Raw genomic sequence first — 15125 nt, 5'->3', positions numbered from 1 at the left:
GTTCATGTCTGGGGATTTTGGTGGCCAGCGGAAATCAGAAGAGTGTTCCTGGAGCCACTTTGTAGCAATTCTGGACGTGTGGGGTGTCGCATTGTCCTGCTGAAATTGTTCAAGTCCGTCGGAATGCACAATGGACGTGAATGGGTGCAGGTGATCAGACAGGATGCTTACGTACCTGTCAGAGTCGTATCTAGACGTATCAGGGGTCCCATATCCCGCCAACTGCACACGCCCCATACCATCACAGAGCCTCCACCAGCTTGAACAGTCCCCCATTCACATGTAGGGTCCATGGATTCATGAAGTTGTCTCCATACCCGTACACGTCCATCAGCTCGAAGCAATTGGAACCGAGACTCGTCAGACCAGGCAACGTGTTTCCAGTCCTCAACAGTCCAATGTCGGTGTTGTCGGGCCCAGGCGAGGCGTAAAGCTTTGTGTCGTGCAGTCATCAAGGGTACACTTCGGCTCCGAAAGCCCATATCGATGATGTTTCGTTGAATGGTTCGCACGCTGACACTTGTTGATGGCCCAGCATTGAAATCTGCAGCAATTTGCGGAAGGGTTGCACGTCTGTCACGTTTAATGATTCTCGTCAGTCCCGTTCTTGCATGATCTTTTTCCGGCCACAGCGATGTCGTAGATTTAATTTTTTACCGGATTCCCGATATTCACGGTGTACACTCGTGAAATGGTCGTACGTGAAAATCCAAATTTCATCGCTACCTCGGAGATGCTATGTCCCATCTCTCGTGCGCCGACTATAACACCACGTTCAAACTCACTTAAATCTCGATAACCTGCCATTGTAGCAGCAGTAACCGATCTAACAACTATGCCAGACACTTGTTGTGTTATATAGGCGTTGCCGACCGCAGCGCCGTACTCTGATTGGTTCCATACCTCTTTATTTGCATACGCATGCCTGTACCAGTTTTTTTGGCTCTTCAGTTTAGCAACATAATTTAGCAGAGACACATTTGTCTTCTTACACAAAGCGAATGACTTTCTCACGAAAGAAGGACAAAAAAAAAAGAGAAACAGTCAAAAAATAACTACAAGAGGAAAATAATCTCGTCTACACTTTATTTATAATTCGTTTCATTTATACGAGTATCGTGTATGTGTGGTTTAGTAGCAGTATAGTAGTAGCACTCAGGGTCTATGTATGAGGCCCCTTGGAAAATTCAAGAGATTGAGAGTAATCGCACGTCATTTGAAAACTTTTTTTAATTGAAAGTCTTGGTCTAAAGCCAAAAGTTGTAGAGCTATCCACTGGGCAAACAATTTGGAAAAATGACCCCAGATGGAGTCTTACGTTATTCAGCATACGTTATTCATAAACATCGATGAGGTTTATACGTAAGCTAATTTCAACACCTCGCTTATAACGTACACGCCGATTATAACAGTGTTTCTGAACCTGTTTTTAGCAAAGCCTTCCCCCCTTCTGACCATATTTGCTTCTCGTGGCCTCCCGTCTTATACAGGGCCCCCTCCCCCTACCATAGGTGGAGATAGACTTGTAAATCTGGGGAAGCATGATCATTATTGCTGGGGGGGGGGCAGGATTATGATGATGTCAATTCATATATGCATTAGATCAATCGACTTCACCTTTGACGCCGGCCCCCACGCCCCCCTCCCCGTATGTCCGCCCATGCCCCCTACCTTATCCAAGAGGGAGATCCTTTCTACTATTTAATCGAAACTAAATTTGATAATAAACAAATATTGCATAAATAAGATATCGATCTTTGAAATCCTGGGCAAGGTATTGATATAGAAAATTAATCTTCTACCCGTTGCTCGCAATCGCCACGGTGCTCCCTGAAGCATCCAGAATGCTCGATGCACGTATCCGATTTGGTGCTCGCGAGCACTTGATCAACTTTCCACCTAAACGCCTTGTACAAATTGTATTCAAGAAATTGAAATCATCCTGACTCCATGCATTCGTATGTCAAACTTGTCGTAAAGGTGCTCTTCCTTTGGTGATGGATAAAGACAGCGCTCGCGACTACATAAAGGTTGAAGACCTCTGATACAGAAGGTGGGTGATCATCCCTCCCAAGAGCCGAAAAATACGGCAAAAATAGGTCTGTGTAAAATATGAGGCAGTCCAACGAACTTGCGCAATAAATCGAACCTCCCGACACATCAACCTAGGCTAGAGTTCAGTGAGCTTCCTTCCTTGTGAGGGTTTAAATGCATGGCCCTCTCAACATCATGGGTTCCTGCAGTGGCGTCGGAGCCGGGAGGTGCTGTGGGTACTCGAGCACCCACGATAATCCGTGACACGGGTTTTATCACCCCCAAAAAAAGATTCGGAAATAAAAATTTTGTATTTAAAGACTCGACCCACGGATATATTCCGATACCCTTGCATATGAACGACCAAAAGAGAAGTAACCGACTATAACACCACGTTCAAACTCACTTAAATCTCGATAACCTGCCATTGTAGCAGCAGTAACCGATCTAACAACTATGCCAGACACTTGTTGTGTTATATAGGCGTTGCCGACCGCAGCGCCGTACTCTGACTGGTTCCATATCTCTTTATTTGCATACGCATGCCTGTACCAATTTTATTGGCTCTTCAATTTATAAGCGCCGCCAAAGCGGATCTAAGCGTTTAGTTGAGTGGTTGAATGCGATCTCTTAAATGCGATTCTCTTCGATTATACTGTTCTGGATAATGTCTCTCACAAGCACTCGAGATTGGAAAAGTACGAAAAATCCCCCAGTTTGCAGGACAACACAGATATATTTTACAGAACGGCTATGTACACATATTAACAAGCAGCGTTTTGACAATACACGCTGAATAGAGAACCATGAGGACCCCATGTGAAGGGATCCTCATGGGGCTCCGGCCCTTATGCCCGCTTATGGCTCGAAATAGAGCCAGGCTCGTTCTTTAAACTTCTGATTCTGGTTCTGGAAATGCGATCTGTTAGAGAAGCCGTATGTCAGGGGCTCTCTATTTAGCGTGTATTGTCAAATCGCTGCTTGTTAATAGTATGTGTACATAGCCGTTCTGTAAAATAAATCTGTGTTGTCCTGCAAACTGGGGGATTTTTCGTACTTTTCCAATCTCGAGTGCTTGTGAGAGACATTATCCAGAACAGTATAATCGAAGAAGAAGAAAAAAAGGTGCGATACGAACAGAGAATCAAGGTTCGAACCCACAATCACCGACAAAATAATGATTGGGGGCATTCTACTCAACTACCACACAACGCGTACGATCAACCGGCATCGTACAATCAACCCTGCTAGAAAATGGGCAAATTTAAAAACTAGAATAATATGCCTGCGCTATCTATACGTTATTTTAAAAACTTCATTTCTTTAAATAAATAAAAAATCCAGATCACCCTGAGATTATGAAGCATGCTGAAAACTAAAAAATGATTAAAAATTATTCTACTCGTTATTCTTTCTTAATTTAATAATTATTGGTAATTTAAATGACATGTTAATTTATTGTGTAATTAATTTAATATATAATAGTTTGTAACTTATTATAACTATTTTGATTCCTCACTAAGATTGAGTCGTTGTAGTCAAGGCGTCATCCCATGTGAGATGGCGTTTGGTAGTTTCAGTCATAATTGCTGAACTGACTTCCACCAGTAATATTAGATTGTTGCTCTCGAGGGGCTTTATCCGAGTCAGAAATCGATATCAGAGTTGGCCACTTCCACTCTGCGGGTACCTTCATCTTGGGCAATCGGTGATGAGGATCATAGAATAGGACTACAATTTTTAGTGACAGTTATGGCATAGAGACAGAATGAATTCGCTGTGTTGTGTTATTATTGTGCACACCGTAAGTGCTGTGACAGAAACACTCGGTGTGAACAGAAGTCTTTTTGTCCTAGGAGCTGAAATTGGAATACTATACTGGCCGTGGGGGTAAGTGAAATTACTATAACCGATTTATATTATTGCGACGCCGATTATTTCAAGTACGCGTTTACCTAGAGATTGCCATGGGGGAAAAATTCAGTCCCCAAGTGCCATGGGCACAAAAATTCGACAAAGACGTATTTCGCCGAATGGTCGAAACTAGAGTCAGTCCTTGAGAATAGTAACTTCGCTGAGCTCACCGACGAGCAAGTGGAGAGATTCTCACTGAAATGCGCTTTACTGATCGAACCGGACCTCGCCATATCGGCAGAAATGCTAAAAGAGGACCGGGTTCCTTGCACGATAGATCTATATTATCGGACCACTCTCAGTCTCTATAAGAGAATTGTCGATTCAGATGATGCTACGCACAAATTTCTCCTGAAAAAGGAGCTTGTGACAACGTTTATCGCCATATTCAAATTGGATTTCGATGAGTGCCGCCTTTTTAAGAAGGACCCAAAATCCAAGATGGAGGTAAAAAAATTGGCTGCCAAGAAGAAAGGAAAGAAAAGAACTGAGCGGCAAGAAAGTAAATTTTCCTCCAGCGCGTAAGGTAACTTACGCTATAAGTGCGGGAGTTCTTTGGGTAGCACAACTTATCAGTTACTTTTTTCCCCTTTCAATGCCAAATGTTCCTTCAGACTATGGCAAATATGTCTCCTGATGAGACTGAATTCAAAGATTTGTACATTACCCCACTGGGATTGACAAAAAATTACTTTTTCTACACGTACACACACTTCAGCACAATCTTGTCTTTCTTTTCATATGCCCATCACAGGCGACCTGTAACTCGACATGTGAAATTGATTTGCTGTCTGTGTGTGTGTGTTTTCTCTATACAAATATTCAAATTTTAGATCTATCGTCGCCAGATTTATCATATATACTAAGCAGGGCCCGACTTGAACGATAGGCTACTTTAAAGAATCGTCGAAGCTGGGCAAATGTCCGAAATGGGCAAAAACTGTCGGGTAGCAATGGTTTCTGAACAATGGCTTTTGGAATGTTTAGTCATATTACCTTGGTTCCTTAACAATGCGTTTCAGACATGTATATGCTTTTCCAATGGTTTGTTACTTCTTTAATGCTGCCAGTATATGGGAGAAGCGCCGGCTATTATAGCTAGTTAATTATAAAATTATTCAATCGTTCAAATCGAAATTATTAAATCGTAATTTGGATTACTTTCGAGAAAACTGAAATATGCACTGTGTTTATATTATGTAATTAATTAATATTGTATAATTAGTTGTCTTTATTAGGATGCATAATTTGTCGCTTGCATGGCCGTCTTAACGGCACCGTGGACCTCCCGGACAAAGCGATATTTTGTGTGGAACCCCACTTTGCCGAAAAAGTGACTGTTTACTTATTCACGTTTTTACTCCTGAAAATAGTACTACCAAATCCCATTACCACTCCTATGCTCTTGTGGGCCACTCGGGCCCATGAGTTAATACGGCTTTGGTCAAGTGTACCCGTTGCGTGACAGATTAACACTGGCACGAAGCAAAAGCCTTGGGGAAATCCCAAACAAACAGTGATTCACGCTTGGACACTGAATGGTGTGTCTTTTCTGGCGGTGAAGAAAGCAAAATGGGGGGAAACATGATCTCGTCGAAAAATTCGGCAACTCGTATTATATAAAATAAATGATATACGTATGTCACCGAAAGTCACATGCCGAAAAAGAAAGTGTGGCACGTAGTGTTCGAGGCCTACGCATTTTGCATCACGTAGGCCGTCTTTTAGTGTCCAATTATTTTGATTATTTTTTGAGACATCTCTACTGAAGAATAAACGTTTCCTTTTATTTGTGGAGAAATTCGACACTTTCCGTTCGCGTTGCTTTTGCGATCCCCGTAGCGTGATTGTTAACGGAGTTCGTAACGGGCTGTAGCGTTTTTGTGTGTGTGTGTGTGGGGGGGGGGGGGAATAGTGACGGACTGTCCTCGCTATTTGGAGCTTGACCTTAGCCTTACCTACGGATTCTGGGGCAAAATGTACAGTCAGTTCGTGATAAAATTTTTCCCTTAACTCGGAGTTTTCTTCCTTTAAGGCGAAGTTTTCTGGAATGGAAGAAATTTAAAGAATAACAGTTTTTAGTATTTAATTACAGGTTAAATTAACAATAGAATTTAGTAATACAATTAAACGTTTAGAAATAGAGTTCAGCATTTAGCGATTTATCATTTAGCAGTAGAATTTACGAATGGAATTTATCATTTAGCATTTATCAATAGAATTTGGCATTTAGCAAGAGAATTCAGCGTTTAGCAGCAGAATTATTCATCATTTAATAATAGAATTCATCATTTAGCTACAGAATTATTTAGGATCAGAATTATTTAGCAACAGAGAATTCAGCATTTGGCAATTGAATCAACATTTGAGATCGTTGAATTAACATTAGCATATACACTGAAGAGCCAAAAAAACTGGTGCACCTGCCTAATATCGTGTACGGCCCCCGCGAGCACGCAGAAGTGCCGCAACACGACGTGGCATGGATTCGACTAATGTCTGAAGTAGTGCTGGAGGTAATTGATACCATGAATCCTGCAGGGCTGTCCATAAATCCGTAGGAGTAAGAGGGGGTGGAGATCTCTTCTGAACAGCACGTTGCAAGGCATCCCAGATATGTTCAATAATGTTCATGTCTGGGGATTTAGGTGGCCAGCGGAAGTGTCTGAAGTCAGAAGAGTGTTTCTGGAGCTACTTTGTAGCAATTCTGGACGTGTGGGGTGTCGCATTGTCCTGCTGAAATTGTTCAAGTCCGTCGGAATGCACAATGGACATGAATGGGTGCAGGTGATCAGACAGGATGCTTACGTACCTGTCAGAGTCGTATCTAGACGTATCAGGGGTCCCATATCACGCCAACTGCACACGCCCCATACCATCACAGAGCCTCCACCAGCTTGAACAGTCCCCCGTTGACATGTAGGGCCCATGGATTCATGAGGTTGTCTTCATACCCGTACACGTCCATCAGCTCGAAGCAATTGGAACCGAGACTCGTCAGACCAGGCAACGTGTTTCCAGTCCTCAACAGTCCAATGTCGGTGTTGTCGGGCCCAGGCGAGGCGTAAAGCTTTGTGTCGTGCAGTCATCAAGGGTACACTTCGGCTCCGAAAGCCCATATCGATGATATTTCGTTGAATGGTTCGCACGCTGACACTTGTTGATGGCCCAGCATTGAAATCTGCAGCAATTTGCGGAAGGGTTGCTCGTCTGTCACGTTTAATGATTCTCGTCAGTCCCGTTCTTGCATGATCGTTTTCCGGCCGCAGCGATGTCGTAGATTTAATTTTTTACCGGATTCCCGATATTCACTCGTGAAATGGTCGTACGTGAAAATCCAAACTTCATCGCTACCTCGGAGATGCTATGTCCCATCTCTCGTGCTCCGACTATAACACCACGTTCAAACTCACTTAAATCTCGATAACCTGCCATTGTAGCAGCAGTAACCGATCTAACAACTACGCCAGACACTTGTTGTGTTATATAGGCGTTGCCGACCGCAGCGCCGTACTCTGATTGGTTCCATATCTCTTTATTTGCGTACGCATGCCTGTACCTGTTTTTTTTGGCTCTTCAGTTTAGCAACATAATTTAGCAGAGACACATTTGTCTTCTTACACAAAGCGAATGACTTTCTCACGGAAGAAGGACAAAATAAAAGAGAAACAGTCAAAAATAACTACAAGAGGAAAATAATCTCGTCTACACTTTATTTATAATTCGTTTCATTTATACGAGTATCGTGTATGCGTCCGTTCCCATAACATAAAATATGCGCGTTTAGTTTATTTCTAAATATTCTTATCAATAACTGAAATATGATCAAATTAGAATAACTTACTATTTCGAATCTCTTTATCTCCAGTAGTTTTACTAATACGACATTCGTTGTAAAAAGCGTCGTTATCTTAATACATCTTTCTTTTCCGCATTCTGAAATTGGAATTTTCGATAAGTCGAACTAACGATAACTCGAAGTTCTTCGTCGGCCGAAGCACGTTCGACTTATAGAGATTTGACTGTATAAGGTCTCGAACACATTCGTCAGTGAATTATATTTAATAGTGATACGAATCGCTCAATCCTCGTGTTGTTTTGCGGGTAAACTGAATAACTCTAATTATACAGGCCGTCTCAAATTATTTACACAGCGGTTATTTTTGCAACCACGACTTCAAGAAACCTATTTTAAGTTGTAAAAAGTTTTCAAACGGCGTGCGATTGCTTAAAATCTCAAAATTTAGTTACATTGGGGGGGTCGAAAACATGGAAAAATAACGAGTGCTAAAATTTCCAATTGAAATGCAGATGTCGGTTTAGAAAGTCAGTTGCAAAAAAAATCATACTTTTTGAATGTCATATTTATATCGAGATATTAAATATATAAAACCACTATGTTTTAATAAATTATCACTGCGTTGGTGAGTTTTCAATGGCTAGCAATTTGCCATTTTTAGGGACTGCACACAAATAGAGTTGAATTGTACCTATTCATTCACAATGAATAGCATTTGCATTTTTTGACTATCATTTTGATCATTACAGAATTTTTCAAAACTTTGAATTTAATTTGCGTTTCGCGATTTGTGAACCGTGACCTCAATCATTGGCGATAAATTTGCTTCAATGTTCTCCGGATAATTATCTTCCTTAATATTGCAGTTCAGAATATGAAATTTTTTGTAAATGACTTCTCAGAGCCCTATTTATATTTCACTAGCTGGAAGTTTCGGCAAACCGTGTCTCTAACTTCCAATTGGTTTCCAACTTCGAAGCGCGAATGCGAGCCGATCTCCCTCTTTAAAACATCTCGCCACAGAGAGCAACAGGCCAACAATAGCTCGTCTTCAATTATTACACTCCACTTAAAGTTCGAAAAATAGAGATGGCAGCACTATAGCAAACATTATACAGAAACAACCTTAACGTTAGGTACACAACGTGTACCAATTCGTTAGAAATTCCGCTGAGGAATATGGACGAGGTGCATGTGTGGTTTAGTAGCAGTATAGTAGTAGCACTCAGGGTCTATGTATGAGGCCCCTTGGAAAATTCAAGAGATTGAGAGTAATCGCACGTCATTTGAAAACTTTTTGTAATTGAAAGTCTTGGTCTAAAGCCAAAGGTTGTAGAGCTATCCACTGGGCAAACAATTTGGAAAAATGGCCCCAGATGGAGTCTTACGTTATTCAGCTCTATGTTATTCACCATACGGCTGTAGAAGTGGTTCAGTATTCAGAACTATTTCTTTGAAATCTGTATAAAAGCTGATCCCATAGCTTCCTAAGAAGCTATTCAGTCATCATACGGTCCTCGGAAAAGTAATTTATTACCCAACTTTTATACGGCCCTCGAAGTAGTTCAATATTCAGCTTTTATACAGCCCTTAACAAAGAAGTTCTGATCTTATATACGGCTTCGTAAGAAGTATTTGAGTCTCCATAGGACCCTCTGGGAGAAGTAATTAATTCTTCAGCTTTTCCTGAATTATATCCAAGAAATAATTCAGTTACGGCCCTCGAGAAGAATTAATTCATTATTTAACTTTTATTCACAGCCCTGTAGGAATCCTTTCATTATTGAGCTAGCTTTACATTATCCACCATACATACGGCCGCGTAGAAGTAGTTCAATATTCATCTTTTATACAGACCTAAAAAAAATAATTTCGATTTTACGGTTTCCTAAAAATCTATTGTCTTCATACGGTGCTTGTGAAAAAGTAATTCATTATCCAGGTTGCATTCGGCTTTCGAAATATTAAACTTTTATACGGCCCTCAAAAAGGAGTAATTCTGATCTTATAAGACTTTCCTAAAAAGTATTTGAGTCTCCATACGGCCGTCGAAGAAGTAATTCATTATTCGGCTTTCGTTCCTGAAAGTCATTCATTATACAGCCTTTACGCGGCCCTCGAAGAAGTAAATCATTATTCAGTTTTCATACGGCCCTCGAAGAATCGGCTCGTACATGTTTAACTTGGCCCTCGAAGAATTTACTCATTATCCGTCAAGAAGTGATTCATTATTCAGGTTTTATTCGTCCATGGAATTTGTATGTGTATTTACAGGGTGGGGGGGGGGCTTAGCGGGTTATGGTCCAAGGCGGAAAGTTCGGAGGGGTGGCAGATTTGAGGAATGAGCGGTCGAGAAAATTATTAGATTGGGAGAATAGTGGTAAAGTGTTTTATAGCCCGGAAGCGTAAAAATCATGTCTCCCTCTCTGCCTAGAGGATGAGGACCAAGGTTAGTGAGTGTCCAAACGAGTGGCCTACAGGAATTGCAAGCATGTGAGTGAACTGAATAGTACATGAGGGTTGAAAAGAGAGACTAAGAGAGCAAAGTACCAGTCAATGAGTGATCAAAAGAGTGACCTGCAGGGTGAGGGATTAAATCAGTGACTCAGAGTTTGTCTGAGCGTGAGAGTAACCTAGAGATCGAAGGATCAGGTCAGTGAGCAACCCAACGAATGACCTAGACAGTGAGGGACTAGGCCAAAAGAGTAAGCTGAGGAGTTTCTGAGAGTGGGAGTGGGAGAGATCTAGAGATCAAGAAGGACTAGGTCAGTGAGCGACCAAAACAGTGGCCTAGGGAGTGTCTGAGCATGGGGAGAGACCTAGAAAGCGAAGGATCAGATCAATGAGCGACCAAAAGAGTGAGCTAGAGCATGTGCATGCATTTAAGTGACCAGAAGAGCGCGTGAGTATGTGTGTGACCTAGAGAAAGTGTATTTATCGGGAAGGGGGGGGGGGCTCGGATTATAGCACAGAGCTGTAAATTTGAGTAAATAAAATTAGACTTGAATGGAAGAAGCGGGCGGGGCGATTTATGCAGCCCACAGGCGGCAAACCCCTAAATACGCTTCTACGTATAGTACAGTATTTCGAGTCATTCATCACCGTCAAAGGAAATCCACCACATCAGTTAAGTTCCAGAAAAGCCCATGTGACATCCGGGACATGAAGCTCCCTCTATTGCGACGGGGGCCCCGGATTTTTATCATCTCGTAAAAGAAAACGTGGGCTTCTGAAGGAAACAGAATGGTCTTCATTGGTGCCTCCCAGCTTTTTATTATGCATATTTGCGCGACATTACGAGATTTCTCGAGAAAACAGTCGATCGTTGTTGTAACCGGTTTCCTGTTTCCGGTCGGCGCACGCGGCCCTGTGTGTTTGTGTGTGTGTGTATATACACAATAACGTAAATAAAGGGTTTCTTTCTCTCGAAATCATTCTAAAGCGTGTGAATGTTATTCCAAGATGGCGTCGCCCATCGCTATCTCGGAATGTCATCAGGAAACCATTACGCCCGTGACGAAAGTCAGTTCATTTATGTTTGTTTTTGGGGGGCCGCCTCCAGATACAATGGCCATGATTGTTTTTTTTTCTCTCTGTTTTTTGTCTTGGCAATTAGAATTGATTAGCGACATGTGGTCAGTGTTATTTATACGCAGTATATATATCCGAACCCATGCATACTCCCCTCACGTGGGAGGCTGACAGGGCCGCAGTCTTGGAGCCTGAATTGAACGGCCTAAGATTTGTCATAAAGCAAGGGTCTTCAAAGCATGGCCCACGGGCCACATTTGACATTCGAAGGTTTTTATTGTGGCCCGCAGATCATTTTGAAATGGTTGAAAACATTAATAATATTATATATAATATAATATTATTAATTTATTAATTATTAATTTCATTTAATGAATAAATTTATTCATGAAATGAAATAATTTTCTAGAATAAATGAAATAATTTTCTAGAATAAATGAAAGAAATGATTTTCTAGAATAAATGAAAGAAATGATTTTCTAGAATAAATGAAATAATTTTCTAGAATAAATGAAAGAAATGATTTTCTAGAATAAATGAAAGAAATGATTTTCTAGAATAAATGAAATAATTTTCTAGAATAAATGAAAGAAATGATTTTCTAGAACAAATGAGGAGCCATGCCTGGTTCATAAGATTTCTCCGCGGGGGCAGCGGAAAGTTCCCGAAGGGTCCAAATTGGCCACGAGGCTAGAGAATTTTATCACCGATTTTTCACTCTCTCTCTCTTGATCACTTTTAATTTATTCTTTTTCCGCAGTTTGAGAAGCAGTGTAAATGTATCGGAAATCAATCGATGATCGGTTATCGCTGCATGATTCTCTCTGGTGGTCAACGATTATCCCTGCTGGCCATCGCGTCACATAATACGTCTGGAAGTGTCACTGAAGAATTCCAATCGATAGCAGGACCCCCCCCCCCCTTTCAGCTGTTTTCGCAAGTCTCAAGCATCCTATATTATGCTATTCCCTAATACAGAAAAAAGAATCACTTCCCCGTGGCTTTTGTTTCCCGTGTTTACGCCACTGAATTGATCTGCCATCAGGTCCTGTAAGTAGAGTCGACCGCGTTAATCCGTGTGACGTTCCACTGCTTCTTTTTTTTTTTTTAACGTCCATCTCTTGCGGTTGCCATCAACATCGTGTAATGAATCGACATAAATGGGGTGTCTCGAGTAATGACAACATCTGCTGCAGTGACTCACCAGAAAACGATAATGAAAAGACAATGGCGTCATGGAATTCCATCTTCATCGCCGCCATCACTCGTCTACGTTATGCGACTTCCGAATTCGATTCGAAATTCATGCCATTTAATGCCGTTGAATGTACAGGGTGTCCCATAAATTCGTAAATACCTCAAAAATTCGTAAAAAGTTGAAGGAATTGGTGTATTTGAATACGGTTTGCGGAAAAGTTATTCTCACGAACGGGGATTTTGTTTTGGTACTGGGGAAAAAAATTGCTCAAATTTTGCCGACAGAGGGTTCTGCACGAAAGCAAATCAGCATGGATTGGACCCGAACCTTTCTTCGGCCTCTTCTGTGGCTGAAACGTTCGTAAGCTTCAGCCGGCTATTCGTGGCTGAGGTGAAACAACTTCACCAACGGTGTTTTGTCCGCGGATGTCAATAAAATGAAAAAAAAATCTCATGTAAGTACCAGTCAGATTCAGAAATGACCAGTTAAATCGAAAGCAAATCACCGGAAACATGTAAATCATGTCCTACAAAATGCATGCAGGGTTTACGATTAGCATTCATTTCTGGATTTTCCTGTTCTGGCACTTACGTAAGGTTTCCCATTGCGATGGATAAAGAGCCCTTCATGGATAAAGAGCTATTGGTGAAGTTGTTTTACTTCAGCTACGAATCGCCGGCTGAACGTTTAAACAACGTTTCGGCCACAGAAGAGATTGAAGATAGGTTTTTTCACGGGTCTAATTACGAGGGGCTCGGATTTCCATGTCCTTGCATATTTCGCTATTTTTACGTGATAGAGCATATTTTCACAATTTTAAGGCATATTTTGGGTATTTCATTTCAGATAAAAAAGTAAATTTTTCCCCCGCTATTAAGATCGCGCTTAAAATTGGTTTTTACGGTTCCTGCCTCTGACGAGAGCTCCTAGGATTTTCAGGAAATAAAATTTGAACGTCTTTGCTCATTGGTAAAAAATCCTGAAATTCAATTTCTTCAACAGATCAGCAATGACATTGAATTTTCGGAGCATAAAAATACTAGCCCTTCACGGACACTGGTGGCGCCAACCCCCCCCCCCCCGACGAGTATAAAAAACAAGCCTGCCGTTCGGAATCGGCAATAAATTGTAGGTCTCGGTCTAATTAGCCCTCGTGTGCAGATGACCGTGTTGTTGCGACAAAAATGATCAAATTCTGTTCATAGAATAAGTAATGGTTTTACTACATCATTATCATATTATTTTGCTAAAACTAATGTTATTTTAAATAGGAATGAAACATTTTTTAGGACATGTTTGCAGTTTTTTTAAGAGCATAAATGCATATTTTATGGAGTATTTTTCATGTTTTTAGAGCATAAAAATCTTAGCCCCACTAATTACCATTTATTTGATTTTGTTGAGCGCCCTCTATCGAATTAAAATTTGAGCTTTTTTTTTCTTTACCAAAATAATAATCTTGTTTTTCTCATGAAAATAACTTTTTCTTCCAAATTGGATTCAAATTTAAAACAAAAATTTTTCAATTGATATGAATTTTAAACATTTAATCAATTTATCGGATACTTTATATTTTGTATTAAAATATCCAACAAATTGACATGTAATTCAGGATGAGATTAGTATTTTTTGGCTTATGTCAATGAGCCATTCACGTTATAAGATAATTAGAAAGTTTGCGATTGTCCGCTCCAAACAGACTAATAAACCGCACATGCACCTCCTGTCCGTATTCCTCTGCGGAATTTCTAACGAAATGGTTCGTGTTGGAATGCGTGAGCGCGCGTGTAGTGAACCTTCCGTGAAGTTTGTTTCTGTGCAATTATTGTTATGTGTAAAAAAGTGCTGCCATTAATTTTTTCTAACTATGAGTGAAGTGTAAGGATTGAATAATTGTGCCGTTGATGTCGGTGACGAGACTTTCTAACGGGGAGATCAGTTCGCACTTACGCCTCGAAGTTGGAAACCACAGAAACCAACTTGCTCAAACATACTTTCTTTCTTTCAAACCGAGCACAACTCCGGTCTATCGCCCCATGAGCAATTTACTACCTAGTGAGTTGTGCCGTAAGTGTGTGTACTTAACGGTCTGAGTGCGTATCTAGTGTTGTGACGTATTTTTTCAGTGCTGCCGCATCTATACTTCAGCAGTCACGTGTAATCACTGAATATTTGTACCGTTTGTAGGCTCGACGCTCTCTGCAGCGAGACTTTTCACTCAAATCGTGAACCAGTTTCAGCCGACCACCACTGTGCCAACGGTGGGGCGCGAAGCCGGGTCCTCGAGATGCGAGTCCGTCACAATGATCACTCGACCACCACAGCGGCACAACTTTTCACCGATTTTTTTAAATTCAAAAAAACTATCTCAATTAATATTACACTTAGAAATGTGGAATTATTTTTTGCTGGCTTCAGAAGAGACAGGGCGACAACTTTCCAATTGGGTTTTTGAGGGCAGGGTATCCGTAATAAAAAGTTTTCTTTTTTTTTTTTAAATAACTATACGATTCTTTGCGACGTGGATATGACGTATGTATGTATGCCATTCCCACACGTCATTTGGACACTTTTGTAATTGGAAGAATCGAACATTCTTGCATACATTCTACACCACCACCAAACCAGAACATCCCCAGTCATGCTGGG

General features: G+C 40.9%; 1 protein-coding gene across 1 annotated transcript in view; it reads left to right on the top strand.

Annotated features, from left to right (window-relative positions):
* The window catches only part of LOC149068854 (adenosine receptor A1-like), a 77909-nt gene that overhangs the window by 59626 nt on the left and 3158 nt on the right, over positions 1 to 15125 (top strand). The window lies entirely within an intron of this gene.

The sequence above is a fragment of the Pholcus phalangioides genome, unplaced genomic scaffold, assembly GCF_987345545.1.
Source record: "Pholcus phalangioides strain wild (caught in Gottingen) unplaced genomic scaffold, Ppha-v1.0 ptg000024l_1, whole genome shotgun sequence".
NCBI classification, from domain to species: Eukaryota; Metazoa; Arthropoda; class Arachnida; order Araneae; family Pholcidae; genus Pholcus; species Pholcus phalangioides.
This window is presented reverse-complemented; position numbering and strand designations above follow the sequence as displayed.